Raw genomic sequence first — 23,715 nt, forward strand, 5'->3', positions numbered from 1 at the left:
TACTGTTGTGTAGATGAAATTTTATTTTTAACCCAGTACATAGTCTTGCAGATTGCCTTGTGGGAGCAGAAGTCTTTGTGCATTCATGTTCAAACCAATTTAACTTTCACTTTTAAGGACAGCTGGAAGCATCCCAGTTCTTTGAAGTATGAGAAAATACTGAATGGCTTAACATGTTGGCTTAGGCTTTATGCATTGTTCTCAAACCTTGACCAAACTCAACCAAGAGGCATGGGACTCTCTAAACAGAATGGGATGTGTGTGGGAGGGAAGGACGGGAAAGCGGTGGGATGGGGACTAGCAGAGAAGAGTAAGGGAAAATATTAAACAGAATTTTTATTCAGTTTGCACTTGTGCTGGGACTAGGAACAAAACAAACAAACAAACAAAAAACAAGTAAGACATTTTAAGATTTTTGCCTGGGGTTTTTGTCAAAGTTCTACCACCCCTTCAGGCCCCCAGAGCGTTCCTTACACCTCACACTCAGTTTCCTTTATTCTTAATGTTAGAATGAAAATTCATTTTTTTTTAACATTCTACTTATTTATTTGAGGGAAAGAGTACATGAGAAGGGGCAGTAGGAGAGGGAGAAGCAGACTCCCTGCTGATCAGGAAGCCCAATGTGGGAATATGGGGCTTGATCCCAGGACCCAGAGCTCACAACCTGAGCCGAAGGCAGATATTTAAACAACTGAGCCACCCAGGCTCTCAGAATGGTACATTTAATTAGATCACAATTAGTGGACTTCTGTTGATATATTATTATTAACTAATGTTTATACTTTATTCAGATTTTCTTAGTTGTTACCTATTTTTTCTCTATTTTATAATATCATCCAGGATTCCATATTACATTTAAAAATTATTTCTCTTCAGTTCTTCTTGGCTATTCATTAACCACTTATTTCTTTTTAACAATTATTTTCCTTTTACCTCAATATCTTCACTTATTTTATTTGGGTAAGCTGTTGTAAATCCTTCCTATACTTATCAGAGCATTAATTAGTTATTCATTGCTTAGACATGGCTCTGGAAGTCCCCACTTCCCATGTTAACTGCCAAGCATTTTTTTTTTTTTTTTCTGAAAAACTTGCAGGTAATGAAGGCAACCCTACCCAGAGACCAATATGGTTAGTTAATCAAGGGTTTCTTTGGATAGCAAAAGAGAAATCATCTTTATTTGTGAATAAATGAGTTGGAACTCTTAAATCTTACTTAATTGATGAATAATCTAGTTAAATTTTAAAAGAAGTAGACATATGTTGAATGTTTATAATTATACAAAGAAATAATTAAGAACATTTATATTTATACTGCTTTCATTAGTTTCACCTCAGGAAGAGTAAAAATGGTTCACACCTTCTCAATGTTTCTCATTTAATCTGTCCAACAGTCACTAAACTAAGTATGAAATTGGCCTTGTATCTATTTCAGATAGAAGGGCCAGGAACTCCAGTGTTGTCTATTCCCAACGCAATAATAAAAGCCAAGGCAGCTTCTGAATGAAAGATTTTAGAAAATGCAGCTTATTTTCTAATACAGAGCATATTCCTACAGGCCATCTTTTATGTCCATAGTCATCAGATACAATTTAGATTGGGACACATGATACTCTGCTTAACAAGCTAAGGAAATATAATTAAAAAACAAAAAAATCTTATTCCAACCCAAAAATTCTCTTCATAAAGGTGACAGAGGAAGAAAAAAAACACTTATTATTGAATAGTCATTAAAATAGAATGTGATATGCATCACAACCTACCCACTGAGATTGCAAAGACAGAAGGAAATCTCAACCTTTGGTATGGCCAGGCAGATACATTCCATTACATATATGTTTCCAAGATAAAAAATTAATAATAATAATAATAATAATAACTTGTCCTCAAGTGAGGGGACTAGACAGCATCACTGGTCATATATCATTACATTTAAAATTTACCTTGGTACTTGAGATGAGTATCTATGTTAGCTAACTGACTTTATCCAAACGGGGTTGTGGGGTGGAAAAAAATTAAAAAAAACAACTCACATCTTTACGACAAGGAGTTTGAGAACTTGGAGCAAGGGCCCCACCAAATTTTAGCACCTACTTTCCCACAGAATATGGGCAATGGAGACGCTACCTCCCTCGATCCTTATATTTCCAAGAGATGGAAAGACATTCCTAGGTCATAATGTTCAAAAAAAGGCTTATTTGGTTCCTAAAAAGATACATTTTAGAGAGAACAGAGGAAGGAACTTATATTTATAGGTTTCTAAAGTAAATATTTTGGTAAAAAGAGTGGAGAGGGAAATCTTGGTTTCAATGGGGGGCTAAATTGCCTCATATTTTTTATTCCTATTTGTCCTTATGCAAACCAAAGATTTTCCTTCTCCTTCATGAAAAAAAAAAAAAAAAGTGTTTAGTAAGCATCTGGCCATGTGCCAGACTCTATACTAGGTATTATGTATATTAATATTGGTGAGATGAAAAAAAAATCGAATCTCAGACTCCAGAAACTCCCCATCTAAGGAATGAGACCCATTGGCTCAATGCCACATCAGTCTTCACAGATCCTCAGACTTCCCTCTTGTTGGAGGAAGGATATCTGGCCACACTGCTCCAGGCACTGAAAATTCTTGTTTGGTTCAGAAAAACAAGGTACCATGTGAATATTCCTGCATGTTGCAGTTACTATCTGCTAGTAAAAAGTGACATCAATTGCATGGTGTTGTCTCCTCCACTACGCACTGCACACACTATCATATTCCCTGTTGGTTCTCACAACAGTCCTGTGAGGTGTCATTTCTGTGCCCATTTTACAGATGAATCTTGAAAGTTGAATAACTTGCCCCTGGAGAAGTAAATGGGAGACTGTTGTGAATATAGGTTTATCTGACTTCAAAAGTCTGAAGACACTATAGCCACTGTTTATGAGTTCAGGTCAGGAGAAGAAGGTTAGTCTCACCATTAGCTAAGCTTTATATCCTCTAGAACTGTGCACAAGCATAGCAACTAAGACCACCCAGAGTAAGAATAATCCCTCATATCTACAATGTACTTAACAGTTTCAAGTCACTTTTGTACATGATTTCATTTGATCCTCATAAGAATCTTGGGAAACCATAAGGCAGGTTTTTTAAACTCAATTTAGGTATTAAAAACCTGAGATTCAGAAAGGTCAAATAACTTGTCCAACATCAACCACCTAGTTAAGGAAGAGCTAGGACTCCTCTCTAAATCTCCCAACTACCAGGTATCAGTGGCTTGAAATGGCAAAATCTCAAGCTCACGACTTACTCTATACATTGATTTCCAGCAAAGCTACAGTGGTTCCAGGATTCACCCGGAGCCTGATACCTGTCGTAAGAGCTGAGCTTCAATAAGTATGAGCTCCATCAAGTCTGGCCTTTACCAAGTAATACTCACTTAAGCATTCCCTTATGTTTTCTTTCATATGACTTGTAAATAAAATTATTTTTGATTGATAATTTCTGTGACTAAAATGTTTCAGTGTTTTTTAAACTTATTTTTACCGTACTTCCTAGAGAATGTTGTACACTACTTACCCCAAATTTGGCCCTGTTCTGCAGTTTTTATTCAGGTAATACTAATGGCATTTCCCCAGAGTGAGGAATGTGTAATCAATCCTATTGTTTGATTTCAATGGCTTATTACTGAGTGGGAGAATTGTTATAGCAGAGGCAATTTAGAAAATCAGGTACAATTGACTCCAGTCAGTTTGCATGCTGCAGTCCCAACAGCAAAAAGTCATGGCGTTTTATGCCAGAGATAGAGCAGTCATTGGACTACCTGGGCAACTAATCCCCAGAGAGAACAGACGTGTGTGTGTGTGTGTGTGTGTGTGTGTGTATGTGTGTACAAACATGCTTGTGTGCATACCCATATGTGTTTAAACAAGAGTGCATTCAGAATTCTTGCCAATCAAACAAGGAAAAAGTAATCTTCTAAGTGGTTATCTCTAGTATTTTCTGAAAGACAATCACAATCAGAACAGTCCCTTTATAGATTCTCAAATTCTAACCTTGAATGTGACATCTGGGCTTCCTGTGGGTGTATGTTCTTCCAAAAAAATTGGAAAGATGCTCCTCTTTAAGAGGTATGGGAATGCTCAGGAAAACTCTCTGAGTTGAAGAGCAGAAATCTGGGTTCTCCTCCGAACTTAACCATTAACTTTCCTGAAGTCTTGGGTGAGTTAGCTAGTCCTTAGTTTTCTGTCTCCTGTATGTATGAAGAATTTGGATCAGATGTCTTCCATGGCTTTTCCTTCAGTAGAATACGGTGTTTCCAACCCTTTCATATCCTTGGGAAAGGAAAGCCTTTATCTGAAAACAGTTGATTACAGCACAATTGTGTGGCCTGTCTATAGACCATACTTACTGAGCCAAGAAACAAATGAAGATCAAGGAAGAACAGAAGGAGAGAGTACAGCTGCCCATCCTAGCAGACAAGTGCATCCCCATTAGGAACAGATAAGTACATGCACAAGCGCTACAGATGGTGGATGATTAGCACCATCTTCTCAGTGAAAGATAATGCAGCCTACATTTCAATAATGTGAAGTGAATCTGCTGGACTGAGAAGTCCTTACAGAGAGTTTTCCCTTGTGCACTTGACGGAGAGGGTAAAGGAAGGCCGGCTGGAAGATAAGATGTTGACATTTGTTATGAACCAGCTAGGTTTACAGACTTTATCTGAATCCCCTCACAGCAACAATGAGGAGCAATTAATGCACATGTCATTTGCAGGAAACTGAATTTGGAAAGGTTAAGCAACTTAGCAAGTTAAATAGAAACAACAAAACCTGGTGAGACGTGAACTGGGACGCAACCCTTGGCGGAACACCCGAGCTCTTCCCAATAGCACATTATATATTCAGAAAAGGCCACCTCCTTTCAAGTGCATCTATTGTTTTTTTTCCCTAATACTCATTTCCCACCCCTATTTATGCACATCTTTTCAGAGCATCAGCCAGAGGTGAAGAGCATGGCTTAGTCCCTGGGGACATGCAAAAGGTCTCCATTTCTCTTTCTTATAAACATCTTTACTCCATAACTGCCTGTTTTGTCCGTTGTAGCTTACGCAACACAAGGCCTCACTGTGTTTGTAGAATACTCTTTTTATTGTTGGGGAAGAAATATCTTTAATAGTTCAGAGGCAGGCTGGTGTCGATGCTGGTAGCTGCGTCAGCACAGAGACAGCAACGGCCGCATCATGAAAAGCAATTGCATTTTTGAGAAGCAGCAGCTTTTGCAATCCTCATCTCAAAAAGATCACTTTCAGAATGTGGCATTGGGTGGAAATGGATGCAGTCATCATTTTCAGGGGTTTTGTTGGGCTGTGGCAGCTGGGAGCTCTTTTCTCATCTCCTACAACCCACAGACCCTCACACAAAACAGGAGGTAAAAATGCCATTGTTCTTAAAATAAAACTCGGCTGTGCAGCTACATATTGTAGGGAAATTTTTATGGAAAATAAATGTTTTTATAAAGGAAAAATGGTCACAGGATTTCAAGTAAAAACTAACCTGCCATGGAAAATAGGTGTTTTTCCTTAATAAATAAAAGGGAATAAAAATTCTTACATAGGACCAATAGGCACTATTCCCTTCTGTGACATGACCCATTTTCACCCTTCCAGTTCTATCCCACTGGTCTTGCTCAAATGCCATCTTCTTCAGGAGTCTTCTCATATCCTTTCTGTGAGACATTTTTCCTATTGAACTTCTAATATGGTTTTTTTGTTGTTTTTGTTTTTGTTTTTGTTTTAACCTGAGTACTTCTTTGGTTAGGTATTTCCTTCCTATTTGTACTATGGTTATTTGTGCACAAATTTTGTCTCCCCTGCTCAATCTGTAAGCTCTTTCAGGAAGGAATTCACAATTTCATTGATTTATATACTCATTAAGCAAATGTGGTTTGATAGTCAGGTGCCAAGAACCATCTAGGCTTTAAGAATACAAATATTGGGGTGCCTAGGTGGCACAGGTTGGGTAACTGCCTTCAGCTCAGATCATGATCCTGGAGTCCTGGGATCGAGTCCCACATCCCGGGCTCCCAGATCCATGGGGAGTCTGTTTTTCCCTCGGACCTTCTCCCCTCTCATGCTCTCTCTCTCAAATAAATAAATAAAATCTTAAAAAAAAAAAAAAAAAGGGAAAGCAAATTTTGACAAAGTCTATAATAACCAGTCCCTTTTCTCAAGGATCTGACATTCAAGTATGGAAGAGAGACATATAAACATGGATCTAAATGGTGATCAAGGGTAAGCAGGACGCATGTTGAATCCATCATATAACCTTCTCAATGTTTAATACCTTGTCGAATGAGTAAGTAAATGAAGGTTCCACTCTTAAACAGTAGTAAAGGCCCTAAAGAGAAATGAAGGGTATAAACTGGTAGAGAAATGAAAAACCAATGACAGCAGTCCAAATTAAGTATTCCTGTGAACCTAAGCCCTGAATTTTTCTTTATCGGCTCTGTTTCCTCTATGCATGACAAATTTTAAGCAGTTAAGGGTAATCCTAAGGAGGCAGCCAGGTAGGGTACAAAAACACAGCTTTGGAGTCAAAAGAAATAGTATATATAAAAAAGAAAATATTAGACAGTCTGTGATAAGTGGTGATTGAAGATGCAGATACTAAATGCTACTGGAAACAATAAATCTGACATTATTCAGGAGAAACTTGATGGCAAATAAGAAATGAGAAAAAGGTCTAATGCATATGGAGAAAAGCCCAGATATGGGCCATGTTACCCAAAGGTACAAAGAAGGACTATGGAAAATGTGGTGTTTCTTAGTTTCATAGTTGAAGATTCCTGCCTGGTCATATTCTGGCCTGGTAATATTTTGATGCTAAATAGTAAAATGCTATCTACATTGTTTTATACATTTCTTACAATATTTTCTCCTGTTAACTGGTTCTTCTTCTTCAATATTGTTTAATTCCTTAGGCTACGTGATCCCATACCATCTTTGTTTTCTTCCTATTTCCGTAACTGACCAGTTTATCTTTGTAGGATGTCCTCCTCCGACCTCCAAATGTCGGTATTCTCCAAAGTTTAGTTCTTGGCTTTGCATATGAACTATCAAAAATACATATATATCATCACCTGAAATCACACTGTCATCCTTGAATTCAACATACAGTTCTATCAACATGGTTATCTAATTTTTATTTTCAACTATCATTTCCTCCTTGAATTCAACTTCTATTTTACCAGAGTTTTAAGTACATTTATTCCTTGATCCACAGTCTTTTATCAGACTTCGTGATCCACCTGTTCGTCACTTTTTCCCTTTCACCAAGACAGTAATCATCATCAGAACTCCACTGTCCTATATCTTCCAGGGCTTAAAAACTTTTTTTCCCATAAAACAGCCCCCCCCATCAGATTCCTCACTTCTACTGATTGTAATATCATTCTCCCTGTCTTCCCAGTTTACAATTTCAGGCATATTTTATTTCTGCCTCTTTCTATCTTATGCCTGGTTGCTGGAATGAATATTCTGAAAGTCTTCTTTCATAATGTCTCTGGAACTAGGAACAATATAGAAAAACTATTTTTTGAGCAAAAGTAATCAGACACACACACACACACATACACAAAAACTACTTATTACCACACCATCTCTCTCTCATTGCCTCCTGCTTCATTCAGTTATGTTTCCTCATACATGGGTCTTTGGGTAGTTATCATTCCCCATATCTCTAATCTCTGGCTTCTCCTAAATAGGGAGCACTTTTTCGGTCTGATTATTTTCCTTAAAAACACACATTTAATAAACCCAGCCTCTTTACAATTACTCAGTAACTTGATGCTATCCAATAGAAATACTAATCAAATCACAAATGGGAGCTATGTGTGTAATTTAAATTTTCTGGTAGCCACATCAAAAAATGTAAAAACAAAAGAGGTAGAAATAATTTTCATAATAGCATCATTATATTTAACCCACTATATGCCAAATATGATCATTTCAACGTGGGATAATTGATAATAATGGGATATTTTACTTTCAGTCATACTGAGTCTGAAATCACACATCTCAATTCAGACGAACCATGTTTAAGGGACTCAAAATCTGTGTGTAGCTAGCTAGTGCATGTGTAGCTATGTGTAGCTACCATAATGGACATGCAACTCTGCAGTATACCTTGTGCCTCTCATTTACATTCTTTGCTTATGCGCTCAGTCTTATGTCCCTCCTTTTTTTCAACATAATGAAATCCTGATACTATCTCAAGGCTCTCCCAGCTGAAGTTCTAACTCTCCTGGGTAGATTTCCCTAACCACCACATGACTATGATCTCATCTCATGAGATGTAATAGCTATACCACACAGCTGGCATGTCCTATGTCTGCCTTTTGTAATTAACGCATGAGAACTGCATCATGGACCAATTGTCAGTATCCTGAGGGCTGATACTTCTCTCTGTCCCTTATATCACTTAGTAGAGTGCCTTTCTAGAGAAGACACAGTAAATATTTGTCAATGGAGTGATGATAATAAAGTGTTACAGTAATTTTAGTATATAAATAGACTTTATTAATCACCAGTCTTGTATTATTTACCAAATGGCTGTGATACCACACTATACTATCAGTGATTTCATTATAAGGTGAACTTTATAGGTTTCAGTGAAGATTTATTTTCCAAACTGTAACATTCATTCTTGTTTTAGGATAAATGAAATATGAGAAACAGGATAACCTACAGTAAATGGAAAGTCAAATAAAACTAGTATAATTTTAGCTGTGTGATTTATTTGTATATGGAGTGATGAGAATATTGATAGTTGAAAAATACTGAGCATAATAGCATCATGGAAGATATAATTTAGTGAGCTCCAACAAATATTGTCTGATTATCTTATCAGTGTGGAGGAATTCTTGGAAACAAATTTAGAAGATTCAATAAAAGAGTATGTTGGAAAAAGTGATTTGATAAGGGATCTCCAACATCAATTTTTGTAGGGAGGTTTTGTACAATTACTCCACGGACAGGTTTAAAGCCTGTAGCAAATGTTTTATCTGGGAATAATAGATCCAATGGCAGACTATATGTTTGCATATACAGTGGCTGCTTGATGAGATTTCACACAAAGAATTACTGAGTAAAGTAATGAATCCTGGTATAGAGGGTTAAAGAAGCTGAATCTGGGTAATATTTTCTTTATTATGAGGGATTTGTTTATATTACTATCGTTTCATATAAGATAAACTACAAGTAGGCCAAATGGTGTTTAGTTTGAAGGGCATGGCTCATTAACATATTACAAAATCTTAAGGTTAAGTTAGACAAAGCAAATCTTGGAGAAAGTGTAAAAGAAGTGAACTCTGTATTTAGAAGGCACTCAAAGGCTACCATTGCCAAATACTCTCTTGTCCCTTCAGGGCTGCTAACTCCCAGGTATTACTCACACCACCTCCAGTTTATGTGACAAGATTTTTCAGATGTACTCTGATTTTACTGAGAACTTTTGAAACTTAAAGATTTCAAGATACAAATACATGGTATAAAGACTGTCATTAGGGAAACTAATCTGGCTGAAAGCCCCACATCAATTCTTAATATTATACTATAATCTTCCTGCAAAATAAAACTGTTGCTAAAGTCCAAAACTCATAATATTTACAAGAATAGTTTAGAAAAAAATTGCTTCCTAAACTCAATCAATATTTTTGCAACTCCTAGATGACTACAAATAAAAATTATAGTATTTGTACTGTGCATATGCATCTGTAAGGATTTGTTGTTCATATAATGGTTGGTATCAAATAGATAAAACCTATAAAAGGCATGGAGTTGTATATATATTTATTCTTCTTATAACTAAGGTTGGTTGTTTATTTATTTTACATTTTATTTTATTTAAATTCAATTAATAAATATATAATGTATTATTAGTGATCGGAGGGGTCATTGTTTATTTAGCTGCAGGCAAAAAATGCTATATGGGGGGCAAGGGAAATCCAATCAGATCCTGGTTGACAGTTACGTTTGGTCAATCCATCTGGAATAGTGGGGGGTGTGAGTAGTACATGAGATGGACAAGATATATACCAAAAGCTATGCAGGAAAGCTGAGGTGTAACCTGAAAAAGTGATGGGAAGAACACAGTAGGTGACAAATCCAATGGTAGAGAGTGGATTATCCACTCAAGGGAACAAACCATAAATGAGAAAGAGAAATGGATGCTCAAGCAGATAAGGGATCAAACCAGCAAAAGGTGTAGTTTAGAAGATAAGAAGAAATGAAAGAAGATGGGATTGGGAGGGAGACAAACCATAAGTGACTCTTAATCTCACAAAACAAACTGAGGGTTGCTGGGGGGAGGGGGTGTGGGAGAAGGGGGTGGGATTATGGATATTGGGGAGGGTATGTGCTTTGGTGAGTGCTGTGAAGTGTGTAAACCTGGCGATTCACAGACCTGTACCCCTGAGGATAAAAATATATGTTTATAAAAAATTAAAAATTAAAAAAAAAGAAGAAGAAGATAAGTACTGGAGAGGGACAGTCCTTCCAAGAATGTCAATTGAAGTTTTTGTTTGGTTGTTTGTTTTATTTTTTTGGCAGATAGGACTAACATATATGAGTAGTAAGAGAGATGCATTTAAAGAAAAGGGATGTGGGGAATGGGATAAGTAGAAAATGGGAAAGCTATAAAGATGTCTGTTAATTATAGCTAGTATTAAAATAAAGCAGTTGAGAATTTCAGAAATCTAATTCCTAAATAAATCTACTGAGTCTTGTAAATGCTTCTTCAGCACTAAAATCAATGCAGAAAATTGGCACAAGCCTATGAAAAGAAATACGAACAAAAATCAAGAACAATAATCAGCTTTCAGTTTTGGAGGTTAAAAACTGTCATCATTACAGGCAGCAACAAAACAGAGAGAAAATAAAATTGTTCCTGTCTGAACAGGAAACCAGACTCAGTAGCTGGCTTGCAGTATAATATTTAGGCCAAAAACAAAAAACAAAAGATACAGTTTCCTAAACTATTGAATTAATAATGAACTTGACCTTTGTGGCTTCCTCCTGTTCCTCCTTTTCATTCTCCTCCTCCTTCATTGTCATCAGCATCATCAGCATCATAATAGCTCTCTCATACCTTACCATAGCCAACTCCTTGTCATGACTTTACAAAGCCTTATATAATCTATGATCTGGCCTAAGCTTCCTCTCCCACCCTTGTAACACCTGGGTCGCTATGCTGTAACCACGCTGGGCATCTTTGTGGTCTTTAAATGCTAAAGTTTGTTCCTATGCCAGAGTCTTTGCCCATACATGTCTTTCGAGATGTCCTCACTTCTTTCTCTTTGCATGGCTGTCCCTTCTGTTATTCATGTCTGAGCTCATATTATCACCTTTCAACAGATTTTTCTGACTGCCCTATTCAGCATTACCCAGACATATAGTCTGTATCAGAGCAGAAACCTTGACTTTTTCTTTTCCAAAGTGTAATTTCTAGTGTCTGGAACTTATGGTAGATGTTCACAAACACGTGCTAAATAAATCAATGAATGAGTTCAGTATTAAGTGATGAAATCCATCGTATTTTTGAAACTCAGTATGAAAGATAAGTGTCATCTCCTTTTTTATATTTATTTTACTAAAAAGGAAACTGACTACTCTTAGTTGAGTTGCCATGATCATATGGCAAGTAAATATGTTACAAAACTTTTTTGTTTTTTTGCTTGCTACAATATCTTCCTTATCTATCCCCAGATTATTGTGAGAATCACATAAGATAGCAAGAAAATTTTAAAACACTATAGTAATGTGAAGTATATTTTATCAGCTCTCATAGATATGACATACTTATTTGCTAATCACTAATGAACATCAGCTGATTTATAATCTTAGAGTTGCATAAATTCCTAATTTTCTTGTTTTTATCATGAAATAAAACTGCCCCAGAATCTAGAGAATATTACAATAAGATTAACTACTGACCTCAAAGGAGTCGCCTTCTTTGTAATGATGTCAATACCTACCTCAAAGAAGTCACATTCTATGTAATGGCATCAAAACTAGGACAAAGCACCAGGCACCCTAGGTGAGCAAAGAAAACCTTACACAAAGATGAGGCTGGCTTTTGTCTTAACCTTTGCCACACCAGTAAGTCCTACCACTTGGGTAATATGTCAGGAAAAATTTAGTTTCAGTTCAGTTTCAAGAGAAGAGAAAGTAAAACATAACCAACATAATAGCATATAAAAACACATTGAGGGGGAGGAGTCAAGATGGCGGAGAAGTAGCAGGCTGAGACTACTTCAGCTAGCCGGAGATCAGCTAGATAGCTTATCTAAAGTTTGCAAACACCTGAAAATCCATCGGCAGATCGAAAAGAAGAAGAACAGCAATTCTGGAAACAGAAAAACAACCACTTTCTGAAAGGTAGGACCGGCGGAGAAGTGAATCCAAAGCGACGGGAAGATAGACCCCAGGGGGAGGGGCCGGCTCCCGGCAAGTGGCAGAGCAATGGCGCACAAAATCAGGACTTTTAAAAGTCTGTTCTGCTGAGGGACATCGCTCCAGAGGCTAAACCGGGTCAAACCCCACGCGGAGTCAACGTAGCCTCAGGTCCCACAGGGTCACAGAAGGATCGGGGGTGTCTGAGTGTCGCAGAGCTTGCAGGTATTGGAACGGGAAAGCCGGCTACAGAGACAGAGCCGACAGTAAGCTCGCAGCTCGGTGTTACCTTGAACCGGCCGCAGGCTCGGTGAGCTCGGAGCGCGGCCGGAGGTCAGGCAGACGGGAATAACTAGGCGCTGTTATCTGAGGGCGCACTGAGGAGTGGGGCCCTGGGCTCTCGGCTCCTCCGGGCCGGAGACCAGGAGGCCGCCATTTGTATTCGCGTATTCTGGAACTCTATGTAAAGCGCTCAGGGAACAAAAGCTCCTGAAAGCAAACCCGAGCAATTACTCTCCCTGGCACCCGATAAGGGCAGTGCAATTCCGCCTGGGGCAACAGGCCCCTCCCCCAGAAGATCAACAAGAAATCCAGCCGAGACCAAGTTCACCTAACAAGGAGTGCGGTTTCAATACCAAGGAGAGCAGCAGAATTCCAGAGGAGGAGAAAGCAAAGCACGGAACTCATGGCTTTTTCCCTGTGATTTTTTTTAGTCTTGCAGTTAATTTAATTTTTTTCTTTTTCATCTTTTGTTTTTTTTCTCGCCTTCTGGTAAAATATTTTGTTAACTTTTACCTTTTTCTTTTTTAACGTTTTTTAACTAGTTTATCTAATATATATATTTATACTTTTTTATATTTTTCTTATTTGTTTTCTTTTTTTTTTAATTCTTTTCTTTTATTTTTTCTTTTTTTTTCTTTCTTACTTTTTGAACCTCTTTTTATCCCCTTTTTCCCCCCTCACGATTTGGGATCTCTTTTAATTTGGTTAAAGCATATTTTCCTGGGGTTGTTGCCACCCTTTTAGTATTTTACTTGCTCCTTCATATACTCTTATCTGGACAAAATGACAAGACGGAAAAACTCAACACAAAAAAAAGAACAAGAGGCAGTACCGAAGGCTAGGGACCTAATCAATACAGACATTGGTAATATGTCAGATCTAGAGTTCAGAATGACAATTCTCAAGGTTCTAGCTGGGCTCGAAAAAGGCATGGAAGATATTAGAGAAACCCTCTCGAGAGATATAAAAGCCCTTTCTGGAGAAATAAAAGAACTAAAATCTAACCAAGTTGAAATCAAAAAAGCTATTAATGAGGTGCAATCAAAAATAGAGGCTCTCACTGCTAGGATAAATGAAGCAGAAGAAAGAATTAGTGATATAGAAGACCAAATGACAGAGAATAAAGAAGCTGAGCAAAAGAGGGACAAACAGCTACTGGACCACGAGGGGAGAATTCGAGAGATAAGTGACACCATAAGACGAAACAACATTAAAATAATTGGGATTCCAGAAGAAGAAGAAAGAGAGAGGGGAGCAGAAGGTATATTGCAGAGAATTATTGGGGAGAATTTCCCCAATATGGCAAAGGGAACGAGCATCAAAATTCAGGAGGTTCAGAGAACGCCCCTCAAAATCAATAAGAATAGGCCCACACCCCGTCACCTAATAGTAAAATTTACAAGTCTCAGTGACAAAGAGAAAATCCTGAAAGCAGCCCGGGAAGAGAAGTCTGTAACATACAATGGTAAGAATATTAGATTGGCAGCTGACTTATCCACAGAGACCTGGCAGGCCAGAAAGAGCTGGCATGATATTTTCAGAGCACTAAACGAGAAAAACATGCAGCCAAGAATATTATATCCAGCTAGGCTATCCTATAGAAGGAGAGATTAAAAGCTTCCAGGACAAACAACAACTGAAAGAATTTGCAAACACCTAACCAGCTCTACAGGAAATATTGAAAGGGGTCCTCTAAGCAAAGAGAGAGCCTACAAGTGGTAGATCAGAAAGGAACAGAGACCATATACAGTAACAGTCACCTTACAGGCAATACAATGGCACTAAATTCATATCTCTCAATAGCTACCCTGAATGTGAATGGGCTAAATGCCCCTGTCAAAAGACACAGGGTATCAGAATGGATAAAAAAACAAAACCCATCTATATGTTGCCTCCAAGAAACCCATTTTAAGCCCGAAGACACCTCCAGATTTAAAGTGAGGGGGTGGAAAAAATTTACCATGCTAATGGACATCAGAAGAAAGCAGGAGTGGCAATCCTTATATCAGATCAATTAGATTTGAAGCCAAAGACTATAATAAGAGATGAGGAAGGACACTATATCATACTCAAAGGGTCTGTCCAACAAGAAGATCTAACAATTTTAAATATCTATGCCCCCAACGTGGGAGCAGCCAACTATATAAACCAATTAATAACAAAATCAAAGAAACACATCAACAATAATACAATAATAGTAGGGGACTTTAACACTCCCCTCACTGAAATGGACAGATCATCCAAGCAAAAGATCAGCAAGGAAATAAAGGCCTTAAACGACACACTGGACCAGATGGACATGACAGATATATTCAGAACATTTCATCCCAAAGCAACAGAATACACATTCTCTCTAGTGCACATGGAACATTCTCCAGAATAGATCACATCCTCGGTCCTAAATCAGGACTCAACCGGTATCAAAAGATTGGGATCATTCCCTGCATATTTTCAGACCACAATGCTCTAAAGCTAGAACTCAACCACAAAAGGAAGTTTGAAAAGAACCCAAATACATGGAGACTAAACAGCATCCTTCTAAAGAATGAATGGGTCAACCAGGAAATTAAAGAAGAATTGAAATAAAGCATGGAAACAAATGATAATGAAAATACAACGGTTCAAAATCTGTGGTACACAACAAAGGCAGTCCTGAGAGGAAAATATATAGCGGTACAAGCGTTTCTCAAGAAACAAGAAAGGTCTCAGGTACACAACCTAACCCTACAGCTAAAGGAGCTGTAGACAGAACAAGAAAGAAACCCCAAGCCAAGCAGGAGAAGAGAAATCATAAAGATCAGAGCAGAAATCAATGAAATAGAAACCAAAAAAAAATAGAACAAATCAACGAAACTGGGAGCTGGTTCTTTGAAAGAATTAATAAAATTGATAAAACCCTGGCCAGACTTATCAAAAAGAAAAGAGAAAGGACCCAAATAAATAAAATCATGAATGAAAGAGGAGAGATCACAACTAACACCAAAGAAATACAAACTATTATAAGAACATACTATGAGCAACTCTATGCCAATAAATTTGACAATCTGGAAGAAATGGATGCATTCCTAGAAACATATAAACTACCACAACTGAACCAGGAAGAAATAGAAAGCCTGAACAGACCCATAACCAGGAAGGAGATTGAAACAGTCATTAAAAATCCCCAAACAAACAAAAGCCCAGGGCCAGACGGCTTCCCGGGGGAATTCTACCAAATATTTAAAGAAGAACTAATTCCTATTCTCCTGAAACTGTTCCAAAAAATAGAAATGGAAGGAAAACTTCCAAACTCATTTTATGAGGCTAGCATCACCTTGATCCCCAAATCAGACAAGGATCCCATCAAAACAGAGAACTACAGACCGTTATCCTTGATGAACACAGATGCCAAAATACTCAACAAAATACTAGCCAATAGGATTCAACAGTACATTAAAAGGATTATTCACCACGACCAAGGGGATTTATTCCAGGGCTGCAAGGTTGGTTCAACATCCGCAAATCAGTCAATGTGATACAACACATCAATAAAAGAAAGAACAAGAACCATATGATACTCTCATTAGATGCTAAAAAAGCATTTGACAAAGTACAGCATCCCTTCCTGATCAAAACTCTTCAAAGTGTAGGGATAGAGGGCACATACCTCAATATCATCAAAGCCATCTATGAAAAACCCACTGCAAATATCATTCTCAATGGAGAAAAACTGAAAGCTTTTCCGCTAAGGTCAGGAACACGGCAGGGATGTCCATTATCACCACTGCTATTCAACATAGTACTAGCGGTCCTAGCCTCAGCAATCAGACAACAAAAGGAAATAAAAGGCATCCAAATCGGCAAAGAAGTCAAATTATCACTCTTCGCAGATGATATGATACTATATGTGGAAAACCCAAAAGACTCCACTCCAAAACTGCTAGAACTTGTACAGGAATTCAGTAAAGTGTCAGGATATAAAATCAATGCACAGAAATCAGTTGCATTTCTCTACACCAACAGCAAGACAGAAGAAAGAGAAATTAAGGAGTCAATCCCATTTACAATTGCACCCAAAACCATAAGATACCTAGGAATAAACCTAACCAAAGAGGCACAGAATCTATACTCAGATAACTATAAAGTAGTCATGAAAGAAATTGAGGAAGACACAAAGAAATGGAAAAATGTTCCATGCTCCTGGATTGGAAGAATAAATATTGTGAAAATGTCTATGCTACCTAAGCAATCTACACATTTAATGCAATTCCTATCCAAGTACCATCCATCTTTTTCAAAGAAATGGAACAAATAATTCTAAAATTTATATGGAACCAGAAAAGACCTTGAATAGCCAAAGGGATATTGAAAAAGAAAGCCAACGTTGGTGGCATCACAATTCCGGACTTCAAGCTCTATTACAAAGCTGTCATCATCAAGACAGCATGGTACTGGCACAAAAACAGACACATAGATCAATGGAACAGAATAGAGAGCCCAGAAATAGACCCTCAACTCTACAGTCAACTAATCTTCAAGAAAGCAGGAAAGAATGTCCAATGGAAAAATGACAGCCTCTTCAATAAATGGTGCTGGGAAAATTGGACAGCCACATTCAGAAAAATGAAATTGGACCATTTCCTTACACCACACACAAAAATAGACTCCAAATGGATGAAGGACCTGAATGTGCGAAAGGAATCCATCAAAATCCTTGAGGAGAACACAGGCAGCAACCTCTTCGACCTCAGCCGCAGCAACATCTTCCTAGGAACAACGCCAAAGGCAAGGGAAGCAAGGGCAAAAATGAACTATTGGGATTTCATCAAGATCAAAAGCTTTTGCACAGCAAAGGAAACAGTTAACAAAACCAAAAGACAACTGACAGAATGGGAGAAGATATTTGCAAACGACATATCAGATAAAGGACTAGTGTCCAGAATCTAACTCAACACCCAAAGAACAAATAATCCAATCAAGAAATGGGCAGAGGACATGAACAGACATTTCTGCAAAGAAGACATCCAGATGGCCAACAGACACATGAAAAAGTGCTCCATATCACTCGGCATCAGGGAAATACAAATCAAAACCACAATGAGATATCACCTCACACCAGTCAGAATGGCTAAAATCAACAAGTTAGGAAATGACAGATGCTGGCAAGGATGCTGAGAAAGGGGAACCCTCCTACACTTTTGGTGGGAATGTAAGCTGGTGCAGCCACTCTGGAAAACAGCATGGAGGTTCCTCAAAATGTTGAAAGTAGAACTGCCCTATGACCCAGCAATTGCACTACTGGGTATTTACCCTAAAGATACAAACGTGCACCCAAATGTGCACCCAAAGGGGCACGTGCACCCGAATGTTTATAGCAGCACTGTCCACAATAGCCAAACTATGGATAGAACCTAGATGTCCATCAACAGATGAATGGATCAAGAAGATATGGTATATATGCACAATGTAATAGTATGCAGCCATCAAAAGAAATGAAATCTTGCCATTTGTGACAACATGGATGGAACTAGAGTGTATCATGCTTAGCGAAATAAGTCAAGCAGAGAAAGACAACTATCATATGATCTCCCTGATATGAGGAAGTGGTGATGCAACATGGAGGCTTATGTGGGTAGGAGAAGAATCAATGAAACAAGATGGGATTGGGAGGAAGACAAACCATAAGTGACTCTTAATCTCACAAAACAACCTGAGGGTTGCTGGGGGGAGGGGGTTTGGGAGAAGGGGGTGGGATTATGGACATTGGGGAGGGTATGTGCTTTGGTGAGTGCTGTGAAGTGTGTAAACCTGGTGATTCACAGACCAGTACCCCTGGGGATAAAAATATATGTTTATAAAAAATAAAAAACTAAAAAAAATTTTAAAAAAAACACATTGATGTAAACAATCTAAAATTTTTTGCAAGAGACTAAACAGCAATAAAATAAATTCAACTTTGATTCAAATTTGAATGACTATGGGGTAATAAAAATGGAGCATAAAACTGAACTTACTTAAATTCATTCATCTACTTATAATCGCTTTTGTATCTCAGTAAATGAAGAAAGCTGTTTCTCTTGGTTTATAGGATGAATCTTGGCATATGTTAATCCTAGAAACATTGAAAGTCATCATTGGTCTTCTTAGTCAGATTTTTATGTTTTTAGTTAATACTTTAATATGTAAAGAAGTTAAATAATTATACTAAAAACATGTGCTCTAATAGATAACAATGAATTATAATGAGCATTTCAGAAACTAATAAATACAAATAAAAGACGTGAAAATTTTGTCAACTCATTTAGTAACCGAAGAGATATATTAAAACAATAAATGATGTAATTTTATTTATAAAATTGACAAAAACATAAAATTCAAATATGACAGTATCTACTATCACCTTCATTATGAAGAAGGAGGTACTCTCCTATGGAGTGCAATTTGGCAACAGGTATTATAAAATTTGTAACTTGATATGCAGGCTTGACTGAACCCAGCATTCATCCTAAGAAATAATCATGATTCATGCAAATATATAGCCTTGAGAATATTTATCACAGGGCTGCTTATATAAGAAAAAAGAACTGACCAGAGCCTTTGTGATGGGTCTTTCAAATTATGTTTCATCTATAAAATTAAAATTTAAGATAGCTATACAGTACCTTAAAATGTTGCAGAAAAACAACTCCTATTACTTAAAAATATTCATAGGAAAGTAGCAAAAAACAGGAGCAACAAGATGTCATTATTGAACTTATAAACTATATAATTGGACATAAAACAAACTAGCGTTTATATACCAAAAAGTCAACAGCAGTTGTCTCTTGGTGAAAGAATTATGAATGATTTCTGTTTTCTGTTTTTTCACCAATGTTTTTTGTTTATTCTCAAGAGTGAATACTGAATTATTTTTATAAAAATAAATTAAAAACCAAATAGTTATTAAATTATGAGTAATAATTTAATCATGAACAAAGATGAGACAATGAAAAATTGGGCAATATCACACAACACTGAGAAAAGAATAAATAATAATTTAGAAGAGGGCCTAGGTGGTTCAGTCGATATTGGCTCAGGTCATGATCCCAGAGTCCTGGGGTTGAGCCCCATGTCGGGCTTCCTGTTCAGTGGGGAGACTGCTTCTTCGTTTCCCTATGCCTGCCTCTCTGCCTACTAGTGCTCTCTACCTCTCTGTCAAATAAATAAATATTTTTTTTTAAAAATTAGAATATTAGAAATATAACTAAGTATAAAGAGAGTGAGGGGAGAGATGGAAGGACTATATTTCAGAAGTATGTTTCAGTCCAAGCAACGTACTGTGAGCAGGTAGTCGACTTTTTATCTTCACTGTGTAGGCCAAAAATTCAGTCAGCAGTGTACAAGATTTTGTTTTAAATGTGTATTTCTTTCATTTACTTTCTTTCATTAATATCCGAAGAGTTGGCATTATTTCTTTCTAGGCTTTGTTAATTACTCGGAAAATTCTAAATGAAATTAAATATAGTACACAAATTAAATCCACTAAGTATTTTTTATGTGTAATACCAGGTGCCACCACTAGCCGTAAAGTCTCATTATTATTACTATAGTGGTGTTATATAGACCAGAGCAGTCTATAGTCTATAGAGCAGTTTATAGTATCTCGCTCTGTAGAAGGCATTTTTCTATACTTTGTAGCACTTATTCTGACCAACACCCTTGAAAGTATTGTATTATTTTCACTTTACAGATGAAGAAACAAAAATCTAGCAAGTTGGGGCACCTGGGTGGCTCAGTGGGCTAAAGCCTCTGTCTTCGGTTCAGGTCATGATTCCAGGGTCCTGGGATCGAACCCCACATCGGGATCTCTGCTAAGTGGGGAGCCTGCTTCCTTCTCTCTCTTTGCCTGCCTCTCTGCCTGATTGTGATCTCTTTCTCTCTGTCAAATAAATAAAACAAATAAATAAATAAAATCTTTAAAATAAAATCTAGCAAGTTTACATGTCTCCCCAACATCCCATCAATGCTCAAAACAAATGGAAACTAACAAAGTCAAGTCCACAATGAACCATTCTTAAACTGAGCATGACATTGAAGAAGACCACTCCATACCAGTCCATGAAACTCCTACGTTTTATTTTTCTTTTATAATAATAAACTATAATTCCAAAATTATTCACTCTATTCCTATGATTGATCTACATGAGTATGTAAAAGCTGCTGATTATAGAAATCACAGTACAGAATTTCCATCTACTTTCTGCAAATTATATCACAGTTTTTTCTGCATTCTAAGCACATGTTGCAAAGAGTAAATGTTCAAGTTCTACAAATTATTTTGATTTCTTTTCAAGAAATTTAGCAAAGCACTATTCTTCACTTCCAATTTGATTAAGAAACTATATAGGTGACAAAAGATATATCAAGATTATTTACATCTTTATTTAAAAGATGTACTTTAGGTGAGATGACTATAAATATCTATAACATCCACAAGCCTTTGAGATTAATTTCTGAGGGTTACAGAAGGTGTGGAGAAGAGATAACTGTGTGATGGGTGTTAAGGAGGGCATGTGTTGTGATGAGCACTGTGTGTTATACGCAACTAATAAATCATTGAACACTACCTCAAAACCTAATGATGTACTATATGTCGGCTAACTCAACATAATAAAAATAAATAATTAAATAAAAATAAAGACACACACAAAAATTAAGCTGGAAGCAGATAGATTAATTTACTGAAATATTTTATTTTTATTTTCTATCTACATTGTGGGTTTTTTTTTTTAAAGATTTTATTTATTTATTTGACAGAGAGAGAGCATAAGCAAGGGTAGCTACAGGCAGAGGGAGAAGCACACTCCCCACTGAGCAGAGACCCCAATGCGAGGCTCAGTCCCAGGACTCTAGGACCATGACCTGAGCCAAAAGCAGCTGCTTAATAGACTGAGCCATCCAGGAGACCCTACCTTGTAGATTTTTAAATATAATGTCAAATTATCCTCAAAGGATCACGAAAAACATAAAAACTAGCCTCTGACTTATTGAGGTCCTTTTTACCCTTGTTCTGGTTATTTGGAGGAAGGAGGGAGGAAATAAGAATCAAGTAGATAAGCCACCTACCATGCTGACTCTGGGTTCCTTTATCTATTCCTTTCAGCATCATTTGCCTCCATTCCATGGCAGTCATCTACTGATCTATCGGCCTGCAATGCTCAAAATTACCTGTGTGGCTCAGACTTTTCCTTTGAATTCTAGAAATCTTTACCCAACTTAAATTTTTCATTTAGTTGTCTCATAGACATTTCACAAATAATATGTCTAAAATGGACCTCTTCTATTCTCCTCAAATGATTATATTTCCAATCTTCATACCTCAGGAAAAGCAGCACCATACATCTAGTTACTAAAACCACAGACTTGGCCATCATCCTCCATTCCTTACTCTGCTCTACCTTCCCCTCAGTAAGACTTTTCTTTGTACCTACTAACTCTATTGTCAACCACTACAGCACCTTTAACCTCTATTGCCAGTGTGGTAGTCCAAAATTCCCTAAAGAATTCCATTTCCATTTCCAACCATGCTCTCCCCAGCCTGGTCATCGCACAGCAGTCATATAATCTTTTAAAGCAAAAATTGCAACAATAACAATCTCCATTAATTTTTCCAATGGGTTAACCATAATTTCAAGTCCTAAATTAAGTTTATATTTTATATGCTTCCATTTCTTTCTTTAGAGCTTTATTAAGGTAGAGTCAACACATAATATACTATACATGTTAAGGCATACAATTTTATGAGTTTTGACATATGTATATGCCTATAAAGCCATCACAACAATCAAGATAACAAATATAGGGGCGCCTGGGTGGCTCAGTGGATTAAGCCGCTGCCTTCGGCTCAGGTCATGATCTCAGTGTCCTGGGATCGAGCCCCGCATCGGGCTCTTTGCTGAGTGGGAGCCTGCTTCTCTCTCTCTCTCTCTCTCTCTGCCTGACTCTCCGCCTACTTGTGATTTCTCTCTCTGTCAAATAAATAAATAAAATCTTAAAAAATAAAAAATAAAAAATATATTCTTAAAAAAAAAAGATAACAAATATATCCATCAACTCAAACAGTTTATTTATGGCCCTTATTTATGCCTCCTCCCCTCTTGCTTGCCCACATCTAGAGATAATTACTGATCTTATATTACTCAAGATCAGTTTGCATTTTCTAGAAATTTACAGAAATGGATTAATATTTCTACTTGCTTTAGCTACTCATATGGATTCCTAATTGTTTTCTCCAATTTCACTCTTACAAAATGAAAATAAAAACAAAAACAAAATAGATTTACAGGTTTGATGAAAATCATTGGAAAAATGCCAGCATCGTTGTCCAGTTTTGAGAACAGCTTATGAAACTTCTGAAACCCTATTAAACTTTTATGGACTTGTATGTTTTTCAACCCCAACATAAAATGTACATATACTACTAATAAATATCCACATTTTAATTAAAATTTTAATTAGCCTTTTTCTTAGCCCAGTTGTAAGATATAGATGTTACTCTTTCTTTTTTCGCATTATGATCATACTTCGGAAGATTCTGTATTCTGTTAAAGCAACTGAATGGACTTTTTGTAGGTTTGCCAATAACTAAATTGTAACAAAAGTTTAAGTGCAATGAGTATTACATTTTTACATTACAGTGCAAGTATTTACATTTTGTAAGAATTTTTCACAAACTTTTTCAACAGAAATTTGTTTTATTAATTTAATAATATTTGATGCTTATATTATTCATATAAAATTATGATTGCAAAAACTATTGAATTAATATTCTAAAGTTATCATTCATCTTTCCAGAATAACCATAGCATGTTTTGTTTCTTTCTTTAAAAGAATTATTTTCAATTGCTCTTTACAACAATGAATATGAAAGTAAATGCCAAAATATAACTAATCTTTTTTTTTTTAATTTGGTATTTTTTTACTACATATTTAATATAAACATGCATCAGTTAGGTAGCAGTACTTTAATAGCATCATTTTCACAATAT

General features: G+C 36.8%; 1 protein-coding gene across 45 annotated transcripts in view; it reads left to right on the forward strand.

Moving 5' to 3' along the window:
* Positions 1 to 23,715, forward strand: part of PTPRD (protein tyrosine phosphatase receptor type D) — a 2,277,302-nt gene that overhangs the window by 1,582,865 nt on the left and 670,722 nt on the right. The window lies entirely within an intron of this gene.

The sequence above is a fragment of the Mustela putorius genome, unplaced genomic scaffold (genome assembly GCF_011764305.1).
Source record: "Mustela putorius furo isolate JIRA1106 unplaced genomic scaffold, ASM1176430v1.1 tig00003944_pilon_pilon_pilon, whole genome shotgun sequence".
Classification (NCBI taxonomy): Eukaryota; Metazoa; Chordata; class Mammalia; order Carnivora; family Mustelidae; genus Mustela; species Mustela putorius.